Genomic DNA, 12,606 nt, shown 5'->3' with positions numbered 1-12,606 from the left:
AATAGTTAGTGTTGAGCTTGGGTTATAAGCTTTAGGGACGCTAAGTTTCAACCAAAGAAAGCACATGTGACTGAGCTTTGGTCTAATAGGCAAGATGATCAAGCATTCCAATTTTTTCCATGATCTAGGTGGAATACCATGGGGGTAACACTAGATTGAAATTGTAGGGAGATGATTTGTCTCTTGAAGGAGCTTAACTTGTCTTCTTAATGTTGTCGTTGCTACATTAGACAATTCATATTCATGAGATGTGGGAAGGTCGGGGCAGCGTTGCAACTCATAGCCATCCCAACTTAGACTTTGATACCAAATGGATACCTAAAGAAGGAGAAAAATAAATGGTCGAGATAGAAGATCCATCAAGAAGAGAGAAAAAGTAAAGACACTAATGATCTTAATAAAAATTGTACCTAAACAAGTATCTATTTCATTTTATTGTTTGCATTCTATGTGGTAACTTGTTTCAATGTTTGACGATAATAATGTAACTCGAATGCACTCTCCGAGTTCCTTCTATTTCATGTCAAACTCTACAATTAAAGAGATTATAGCGTCAAGTGGTCGAAAGAGTCAATGTTCAAGGAGAAAAATTAAAAAATTAAATTGAGAAGCCATGTCGCTAACTCCAAGTTGAGGGTACCACAAACTTCATGCTAAGTCACAAAGAGATATTCAAGAATAGTCTTCACTTAGGTTTAGGCTGCACCTTGACCGGTTGTAATGCATATTAATTTCTATGTACATATTCTAATTTAGCATGTGAATAACATAAGTTCATATTGCCCATGGCCCATGGTGTGAAGAATCCTTTCGACACTAGAAAAGTACTCAAATGGTGATATAAAATTCGATTCATAATGATTTTGAATTCGGGATGGATATGAAGATTCTACCATATGAAAAATACTATAAAAAGCTACAAAAATATATATAAGCATTTTCTTAAAAATTATTATTTATTAATGTGCATTATAGTAATTCTTGGAATAATGATAAATTCAATTAGCCTTATCGTCTAGTCCTCATGTGATCAGTCTAGTCCTATGAAAATTTTCCATTGGTCATCAAGGTAAATTAGGAAGCGCATGCACCGGACAAGCTAGAAGTCCAGTATTCTTTGATTGTGCATTCCATTTAAAGGAAAAAATTTTACAAATACATCATAACTAGGGATTAAATTACGGATATCTGAATGACAACTTAAATATCTTATCATGACCCGGACATAAGAAACTAATAAACATGGTTGTAATCCTTATGTATCAATAATCACACATCTATTAAGGAGTACGGAATATGCATACAATTCAAACCGTGCTCTTTCACGTTCTGGATTGGACAAGGAGCAAATATTTCCAAGGACAACACCATGCTAAATTAGAAAATAATCCATTTAAATTAGGTCAAAGTCTAATTAATATGACCTACACGCAAGAGGGAGGGTCGATAATATAATTTAATCATGCCCTTAATTTTCTTGTCTAATTATTACACAAAACTAAGTTTGTAAATGTCAAAATGTATCTTTTTACTTGGAAATTAGAATTTTCAACTTGCATTATACATACGTGGATGTTTGACTTTGCTTCAAATTTAATATTATATTACTTATCGCGTACTAAACATGTCTAATATAATAGATGGATACATATAAATTAATATCACAGACCCTTCGTAAAAAAATAATTTATTTTTTTATATCAAATTTTAGTCTTAATAAAATAATAATAATATGATTTTTTTTTTAAAAAAAAAAAATTAGTCATACATTGAATTTTAACTTTGTTTAGATCTGCCACTTTAGGAGTTCCCGTCAAACTTTAATTTTGTTTAACTTGTAGCATATATATATTTCACATTTATAACGACATTTTGTTCATTTTTTATTTAGAAATAAATAAATAGTTTAATTATCAATCATAGAATTTATTTTAAAATACTAAAAAGATAAAATAAATGATATACATTTTCAACTATAAGATTATAAGAAATTAACCAAGTCGTGTATAATATATATAAATTATATAAGTTCCATCACCATATATAACTGATGTATTCAAAATATTTGATAATATAAAATGAATTTGAAAAAAAAATGATGGACCTACTATTTTTCTTTATTCATTTTGAAATAATTAATAATTATTTCAAATGAAAGATAATCGAACAAGTAACTTTTATTAAAGAAACAGAAGATTAATGTTTTTTTAATCTTTCTAAAGATATGCTAGGATAAACCAAAGTTAAAACTTGATACAATTAACTATTCTTTTAAACATGAATAAATCTCAAAACAAAGTCAAAGCCATATGCTTTATTTTGCAATTAAGTCATTATTTCTAAATTGCTAAATCGCATATGTGATGACGTTTATGATAAAGAAACTAATTAGAACAAAGTTATGTCTTACTGTTACATGAAATATTTACCATTAAAAAAACAATCATAAATTGACTTGTCTTGCTTGAATTTTTCATATGCCATTAAGGACCTGAAAGGACATTTTTAAATTGGTTGAAAGGAATGCCCTAAAACTTAGTTGCAAAATCCAATCAGTGTTGTGGAAAATGCCCTAAAACTTTGACTTTTAATTGCTTGACTCTAAGAAAAAACTTGAGGTGGAAGGAAGTCTTCATTTTGAAAATCTGTACCTGAAGCTGACCATTTAAAAATCTACAGTGGTCTGAGTCAACTGATATTATCTGAAAGTCATCTGATAATATTTCTAACCCTAGTTTAAACCACAAGCATTGCTTACCCTTGGAAATAAAGTCCTTGTTTGAATCCATCAAAACAAAACAAAAATTCCCTTTTAAATTATTCTTCAACTGATCAACATCTCCAGGAAGCTGAAGTCATCATGTATACTTTTCCACAAGGATCTGATTGTCTTTTCCCCTCAATTTTTACCATGCGTGCTTTGATTTTTTCCATGACTAGCTACTTTTATTTTCCTTGTTTAAATGCAAGTGTTGTGACAGACTTCTCAATCAAATTTAAGCTTGATGATCACTGATAGCAAGTATCAAGTATCTATCATTGTCATGAAATTAATAGCTGTGAGCATTTGTATTGCTAGCTAGCTAAGGGAGAATATATACTTTCAGACTTGTTGATAGAGTCAATAGACAAATGTTTGTGACTGATTCGTAGAGAGCACAGCACGAAAATAATAAATATATATGTAAAGATAGTAAAAGTTGAACAGATTAAAAAGATAATTAATTACTAGAATATATAGGAGATGTAATTCAAAAGTATTAAGGCAGCTTGCTTTTCTAATATGTCAAGTGGACTTTGACTTCTACGTTGTTTCTTCTTTGTATAATAAGTCATCCTACTTGACATTTGAATGGTAAAAGATTATGAGCTAGAAGTGGTCTTTAAAGACGGCATTTTAATTACTTTATTAGATATATTTAGGAGCAGTAATTAATCACCAACAAGAATAATTAAATTATCAGATTTTGTTTGTTTTGATTATATTTCGAATATAATGAAGTCAAATAGTGTCATAGGATTGAGTTGTGTTCAGGGGCTTAGCCCGAAAATCTACATACCCTAGGTTGATTGATCTGATAAATTAAATTATGGACCTTGAAAAATTGAAGAACAGCTTAAGTAGAAATATAGTCACGAGTTAGGGGCTTCAGGTTCCAACCATCTTAAACTTGATATTAAAATGAATCTTATGGTGTGAGAAATAAAAACCCTAGCTCAATCAATTTTGAAATTACACGATTACACTAGCTAACGGAGTATGACATTTCGTGACAGAAAGAAAGAAAACTGATTGATTATTTGATATTCCTCTGTTTTATTTAGCTAAAAGAAACACTACAAAAAAAAATCATGATTACCGACGGAAAGTTCCGTTGTCATTTGGTTGGTATAATGGTCTAGCGACGGAATTACGATGGAAAACGGGTTTCGGGAGATAATGCGTCGGAAAGAATTTTACCAACGGAATTTATATTCAATTGGTATATATCTACGGAAATTAAAATTTCATCGGTATTTCTATTGATAGAATTACAAATCTCATCAATATTTACCAACGGAATAGGGTATTCTGTCAGTAAATACCAAACGGATTTATCGATGGAATATTGTTTCCGTTGGTATTTACCAAATGAATTTACTGACGAAAACAATATTTTGTCGGTAAATACCAAACAAATTTACCGACGAAAATTTATATTTCCATCAGTGTGTACCGACAAAATACTCTATTCCATTGGTAAACACCAACGTTGTATCGTTGCCAGTTTCGATATTTACCGATGGAAACAATATTTCCGTTAGTAATTTTAAAAAAAATTGAAAGAAAAATTTTATATTCAGAATATACCTCATTTATAATTTCCATATTTATATAAACCATTGCATACAATGACAATACAAACACAATCCATATATATACAATTATATTTCATATAATCACAATCCATACATACAAACAAATACAATTCATCTAAACTAATCACAATATAAACAAATCACAAACACAGAAATAAACTAAATTATCCATACCATGATAGAAGTATCTAAATCCAAACAAACACAATCCATACAAACTAAACTGCCAAAATAATGTATCTAAATCCAAATTTATAGAATAAGATATCTACATTTATACCCTGATAGAAAATACTCTAAATAATACATTCGTATATAAGGTAGTAATATAAAATCTTGCATAAAGTCAAATATAATAAATTATAATTAGAAAGATGCATAATTAAAGAAGTGTAACATATGTATGATTAAAAAATTTACATATATGAATAACTAATTTTACATATAATAAAAAAGATATCTAAATAAAATATCAGATGATGATTATGATGACTATGATCAAAGAAATTAATAGGGACACCTGAAATATATAGTAATACAATATTTAGAAGTGAACATATTAGAAAATAGAAATAGAATAAATATATTTTGCATAGTTTATATAATAAATAAAATAAACTAAGTTGTAGTTGAACAAATCTCAGAAAAAGCTAATCAATACGGTCTAATAGGTCTTGAATCTCCTGTAACTCAAAACATGCGGTGCCAAGGTCAAATAGGCAATGACCGCTCACATATAGGCCAAGAGAACAACTTGATTCGCGTCTCGTTCGACCCTCCTTTGCTCATTAGCAGCCCTCTTCTACTCGTCCTCAGCCCTCCTCTTCTCAGTGGCCATCCTCTGATTTATTGTGGTCATCCTTTGATTCATTGAAGTCAATTGAGTACGCAGTTCTTGATTTTCACATCTTAAAGATTATACCTCATTAGAAGAAGAGAAACTAGCATAGCTCCTAGAAGTCCTCATTAATATCCAATTTGATCATAATTACTAAAGTTATTCAAGATAAAAATGATTAAATGTAATAAAGTTAATAATCTTGCGCATATGGTTTGGGATTGAGGATCGATAAATGTGTCATCTTTCTTCTTGTGGGTCTTAAGAAAGATCTTTATACAAGTGGATTGTTAGGCTATATCACGTTCTTGCATATATATACAAATAAGTTGAGATAAAATTATACAAGTTTGGTAATGAATATAAAATTTATGGTTATAACTTTAAATTAAACTCACCAAGTCCATGGCACGCTCAACAATAGATCTGGATCTTGACATATGCCGACCGGTTCCGGTACTCGAGCCACTTGACTTTGTATTTCTATTTGACTTTTAAAATTTTGACTATCATCTTTCTGCAGCCCAAATGGTTGTTCATGCACCATGTAATAATAGAAGTGTATACTCTTTCTTTAAATTTTTGTGTGATATATGTCACTGCTCGATGACCATCAAGAGTAAAACTGTATTATTAAGGTATGAAAAATATGTTATAAATAAAATCATATATGAACTTGAATTACTAATAACAAAAAATATTTACGAGTCTCCAACAACTCTAAGCACCTTATGGTTATGGAGTGTTACTGCGTACTGCTTTGCCATGATGATGTCTGTAAAATAATATTACAACACATCATAATAAAGTTTACTAACATGATAATATAAGCACAAAACAATATAGAAGTATAACTTACTTGATGAATAATAATGCTAATTGATCTTGTCCGAACGCTGAATCAACGGACGCTGGGCACGTGGCGCTCTCCGAATTGCTGACGCAGATCTTCGACCGGTCGTACGGACCTCCGGCGAACCTGCAAGGAAGTCGGGCTGGGAAGGGGTTCCCGGCGACGACCCTCCGACGCTCAAGTCAGGCAAGTGGACAACAAAGAAGTGACTCTCAATATCGAAGAATGCGTACCTCCGGTGAAGTGTGAGGCCCTTTATATAGGGCTGCAAAGAGGCTCACGCACACATACCGAGGTGAGTACGTGTCCTCAGCCCATACCTCAGCAGGGGCTTGTCAGAAGAGCTTACCTGACACCATACTGCTACAGTCCGAGCACGTCTCTGATGGGACAACGAAACCCTCTGTCATAAGATCCTGCGTATGGCCTAATCGTCGGACATGCCCGCTGTCAGAAGATGTTCCCTTGTCCTTTTCTCCTTTTACCCCATGCCGAGCGTCCGGCCGGTCGGCATGTTCCCGCATGTCCGACCGGTTGTATGTGCTGATCTGCTCAGAAGATTCCCGGTCGTGTGCTCTGTGGACTGTTCGCAGTGTTGCTATTTTATGTCTTCGGCCGAGCGGGCTACCCGATCGGCCCGGCAACCTTGTTCCCCCTGAACGTCGGAGACCCGACTTCCCGTCGGGCTGTTTTAAATTCCGTTGAGACCCCCTTCTGCCGACCGGCCTTCCCTTCTCCGGTCGACCGTTGACCCTTTGACTTCCACGTGGCGATGACTTCCCCCAGAGGGGGGTCCCTGTTCTTACCGCCGGATCACTTGCCTCCCCTTCAAGTCTAGTCGAAGGAGGCGATTAGTCCGACTGACTGGACCATCAGTTGGGCCGAGCTGCGTACTGCAACTACCATCCTCTCGGAAACAAGGGGCAGCCAAAACGCCAGTCAACGCCAACATTCCTCAGCATCTCTTCAAAGTTTCCTCCAATCTCCATCATTAAGGTCGAGCACGCGCTCATTAAATGCGTTCCAGTGGCTGAATGCCACGTGGTGGTGCTGCCGTCATTGTATGGCGACGGCGTGGTGTTCTGATGGGATCGAGGCTGTTCGAAATGAACGGTGCAATGCATGCTTCGATTCTAGTGACCTGGATCCGACGGTCGAGGCCGCTCGGGCTCCACCCTATAAAAGCTTCTCTTCTTCCCTTAGCCTCAATACTGCTGTCGCATGCTCACCGCCTCTTCTCGTGTTCCAGCTTTCCGGCGATCTTGCATTTCTGTTTTCGGCGATCTCCGGTGCTCTTCCCTCGATCCTCCTCTTCGTTGTAAGGTTCTTCTTCTTTCTCACTTTGGTTCTGACGTTTTCTTTGCATTTCTTTCCCAAGTTTTCATCCTCGGGCTACTGTTTCGTTGTCATCTTCTTCCTTTTATCCTCTACCTTTCTCCGCCTTTTTTGATTTCGTCCGCTCGGACCATGGCTAGCTCTTCACAACCCCTAGACTAAGCCCTCAACCCATGGTATACCACCATGGAGTCGCGCTTCGATCGGCGCGACGCCGACCTTCTGATAAATAGTTTTGACATCCCTTCTGACCTCAAAATTATTTTACCCACTCCCTCCGCTCGGCCACACAAACCGTCGCGCGGAGCCTTCTGTGTTTTCCGCGACCAGTTCACTGCCGGTCTGCGACTTCCAATCCATCCCTTCTTTGTAGAAATTTGCAACTTTTTCGGCATTCCGCTCGGAAGCCTAGTCCCCAATACCTTCCGCCTCCTTTGCGGCGTCATCGTCTTATTCAAGATCCATAACATTCCCCTCCGACCGGAGGTCTTCTATTATTTCTATTACCCTAAACAGTCCGAGCCAGGCACTTACATGTTTCAGGCTCGACCAGGTTTAGTTTTCTTCAATAAACTACCTTCTTCCAATAAGCATTGGAAAGAATTCTATTTTTATATTCGCCTTCCCAAGCGGGCCCCCTTCCTTACGAAGTGGCAGATCGGACCACCAACTTCACCAGAGCTGAAGAGATTCAAGACCCGGCCGAAGTATCTTCACGCCGCCAATATGCTGGCCGGTCTGCGTTTTGACATCAACAAATTCCTTCCAGAAGGGGTTATGTACATATTCGGCTTGAGTCCGATCAGAACACCCCTCCCGATCGCCTTCGGTAAGAATTTTACTCGTACCTTTTGTTGGTGCAACCTTAGGTCAAGGTTGACCTGGTTGACCAAACTCGAGTTGACTTGACTCGAGTTGTGTTTTGATGTTTGACGAGTTATGTTTGACAATATTTGACGTGAACAGAAAAGTTGTATCTTGATGTTTTACAAGGATACAAGCTTGGGAGATTGTGGGTGCAACCCGTGGTCAAGGTTGACCTGGTTGACCCGAGGTGAGTTGACCTGACTCGGAAAAGTCCAAGCAGGGAGCTTGGCACGGGAAAAGTCCAAGCAGGGAGCTTGGCACGGGAAAAGTCCAAGCAGGGAGTTTGGCATGGTGAAAAGTCCAAGCAGGGAGTTTTGGCATGGTGAAAAGTCCAAGCAGGGAGCTTGACACGGGAAAAGTCCAAGTATGGAGACTTGGCACGGAGAAGTCCAAGTATGGAAGCTTGGCACATGGGAAGTCGGAGAGGGCTCGGTAGCTCGTTCCCCGAACTGTGGTCAGAGAGGGCTCGGTAGCTCGTTCTCTGGATCGGATGTGGAAAGTCCTGGTGAGTGAAGCCAGGCAGACGGATAAGTCCTGGTGAGTTAAGCCAGGCAGTGGGAAAGCCCTGGTGAGTGGAGCCAGGCAGTGGGAAAGTCCTGGTGAGTGAAGCCAGGCAGTTGTGAAAACCCTAGTGAGTGAAGCTAGGTGAAAGTCCTGGTGAGTGAAGCCAGGCAGTGGGAAAGTCCTGGTGAGTGAAGCCAGGCAGTGAGAAAGTCCTGGTGAGTGAAGCCGGGCAGATTGGAAATCCTGGTGAGTGAAGCCAGGTGAAAATCCTAGTGAGTGAAGCTAGGTGAAAGTCCTGGTGAGTGAAGCCGGGCAAGGGAAAATCTAGATGGATCAAGGGTGATCGGACATCTGGTGTTGAGAAGGTCAAGTAGGTCAAGGGAGTGACCGGATACTTGACACGAAGAGAAAAGTCCAAGTGGGTCAAAGGGATTGACCGGACACTTGGTGGGGAGTCTTAGCAGGTCAAGGGAGTGACCGGATGCTAAGCATGATGTACCAAGAGGTCAAGGTTGACCGGATATTGGTTTGGACTTGGTTTGGGCAAAACCAAGACTGGATCGGTCTGGTGACCGATCCACCGACATCAGGAGGTTCCCTGATCGGTCTACCGACCGATCAGGGACTGCAAGCGAGGATCTTGATCGGTCTAGGGACCGATCAGGAGATTTGATCGGTCCCCGGACCGATCAGGAGATTCCCTGATTGGGCAACCGACCGATCAGGGTATTCGGGAGACCAAGGGAGAGCCTGATCGGTCTCCATGACCGATCAGAAGAACCCTGGACCGATCAGGGTGGAGCCTGATCGGTCCAGGACTAGCCGTTGTGACTCAACGGCTAGGTTATTTCGGGCTTCTGTGTTCTGGCATTTTTGCTTGCAGGTTCGCAGGTTGGCTCAGGATATCAGAGGTTATAAAAGGAGATCGAGGGCTGCTACAGTTATCTTTCTTCTGCTTCTCCAAAGCTTCTGCTTCTTCTTGTTTCTGCCTCTTCTTCTTGCTGCTGCAAGTTCTTCTGCGAGCTTTGCTGAGCTCTTCGTTCCTGAAGCTTTTTGTGAGCTTCCACTCAACTGGGACCAACTGATCAGTTGCTGTTGTTGTTGTGGTTGGATCCGAGAAGCTGCTGCTTCATCCAGTCGAAGAGAAGGCAAGTAAGCGAAGGTGTTTCATACATTTGTATTGTATTTTGCTTCTTGCTGCTTTCTACTCCTGTATTGCTTTTGCAAAACATTGTGGCGAGGTTTCTCCACCTAGAAGGAGTGATTATTAGCCGGGTTTCCGGGGTCTCATCCACCGACGGATTGATAGGCTTCGTCCACCTTACGGACACGCCGAGGAGTAGGAGTATATCTCCGAACCTCGTTACATCGACGCGTTTTGAGGTTTGATCTTCTTGTCTTTGTTTCTTTGTTTTATTTTCCGCTGCGCTAACGTCAACTTGTAGAAAGAAACGAAGATTTGGGGTCGGCTATTCACACCCCCCTCTCTAGCCGAGTACGACGATCCTAACAAGTGGTATCAGAGCGAGGTCGCTCTTCGTTGGATTAACACCCGGGGGAGCACGAGCTAGAGAATGGAGTTATTTGGAGAAGACGTCACAATTCCACCTTTCTACGATCGCGACGACTTCACGTTTTGGAAGGTAAGAATGAAGTACTTTCTTATGACTAACCTAGAAAATTGGAGGTGTGTGCAATTAGGTTTTACTCCTCCATTGGATAAAGAAGGAGAACTTTTGGAGAAGAAGAAGTGGACGAAGGAGCAAATCCACCAATCAACCATCAATGATGAGGTAACGAAAATCATTGAATTTTCTTTACCTAATGATGTTTTGTGTAGGATAGGTGGATATAACGATGCCAAGGAGTTGTGGAATAACTTGGCAAAGTTCCATGTGGAGAACTCTACTTCAAGTCATGAAGAGGAGTCAAGTGAGCCAAGTAGCTCACATCATGGAGGCATGGATTTAGAGGTTGAGGGCTACTCAACATCTAAGGAAGAAGAGGAGGAGAGTTCCTCTTCAAGATCGGAGCAAGAAGAAGAAGCTTCTATCTCCGGAAGGGATGAAGAAGAGAGCTCACATCCATCCTCAACCCTAGGTAACTCAAGCCATTTAATTTCAAATAAATTACACATAATGTGCTTTGAGTGTAGGGAATTTGGGCATTACAAGAGTAAGTGTCCAAAGAGGGTTAGGAAGACTCCACCGGCGCCAAAGGTCAAGAAAGCCGGAGTCCCGATACGCAAGGGTAAGGAGCACGTGGTGTGCTTCCAATGCAAGCGAAGGGGACACTATAGGAGCCAATGTCCGAGGAGGAGGCAATCTCACAAGGACAAGAGACCGAGCACGTCTATAGGGGGAGCTAAGTCAAACCCTAAGGTACCCTTTAAGGCACATTATTGCAATTCTAATAAGAAACATGTTAATAGTAGTTTTGTTGCAATTGTCAATAAAGATAGGCATGATAACAATAGAAATCAATACATGTGCCTAGGTGCCAAATATGTTAGCCTAGGTAAGGACAATTCTAGAAATGCTAACCCTAGAATTAACTTATCTAAGGCTAAGGAGAACCTAGGTAGAAATCCCAAAACAACTAGACATATGCCTAGGAATACCTCAAAGATAAATGACAAATTAAAACTTGAGGTATTAGAAAAGGAAAATTAAGTCTTGAGGTCAAGACTTGACAATTTAGAAAAGACCCTTAAGAATTTAGAGAAGTCAACTCTAGGGTCTGAGGGTCAAAAACCAAAGCCCAAGGACATGAGAGGTTTGTGTCACAAGCCTAAGTCTCAAGTGGTCAAGCCACTTACCATAATGTTCCATTCGATTATGGAACAAGACCTAGGGCTAGGAAGACCATCACCAAGGTCACAAGGGGAGTCACCCCTAGAGTTGATCTTGATGAGTCCTAAATGACCAAGGCTTTAAAGCCTAGGAGGGTCATTAGGAGGGTTGCTAGGGAAGTCATCCCTAGTGAATATTTAGTGAACCCAATGAGCTCAAATAGGTATTGGGTTCCTAGGAGCATGATTCCATCACGCTAGATGAGTTAGGGTGTGCCAACCTTACTTGAATAGGTAGTTAACCTAATCATGGCAAAAGGTGGCACTTTAGGAATTTTCAAGGTGTGATCAAGCCTTGAAAATGAAATTAAGAATTATTCCTAAGGTGATTAGAATGTGCCAACTACATTTGAGGAGTTCTCTTAGGTCAATCTAATTGGCACATAGTGATCTAAAAATCTTTAGTATATGATTTTAGGTCTATTACACTTAGGAATATGGAATTTATGGCAAAATGATCAAAATTATCAAAAATGGCAACTAAGGCTAGAATTAGGTATTTTCTATACCTTTATATATTATTTGCCATGTATTGTTTGCCATATGTCATGTCATGACATCATATTTAATTTACGATCATTTAAAATGTCATGATAATGCTTAGGTTAGTTAAATGTCATGCTTTATTTAAGTTTCATACTTTATGCCATGACATTGGCACATGTTTTTACTTATGATATCATTATATGTCATGTCATCATCTTTTGCATTTATAATCAATTAATTTGATTTAAGGACAAAAACATAATTTGATACGGAAATCAAATTGTTGTTTAGAAAATGCATGAGAACTTAGCTTAAGATGACCTAAACCCATATCTCACATCAAAATTGACTTGGATGTATTTGATACACCTTAGATGTGTGTGAGATATTAGGATTATGAGTTAGGATCAAGGTGCATAGTTCTTGTACCTAGATGAGCCTAATTCGAAATTGAGGATCATAGGGAAAGCTTGTGCACAAGTCATGTACATTTAGCCCTAAGATTGTGATCCT

This window comes from Zingiber officinale, chromosome 8A (assembly GCF_018446385.1).
Source record: "Zingiber officinale cultivar Zhangliang chromosome 8A, Zo_v1.1, whole genome shotgun sequence".
NCBI lineage: Eukaryota > Viridiplantae > Streptophyta > Magnoliopsida > Zingiberales > Zingiberaceae > Zingiber > Zingiber officinale.
This window is presented reverse-complemented; position numbering follows the sequence as displayed.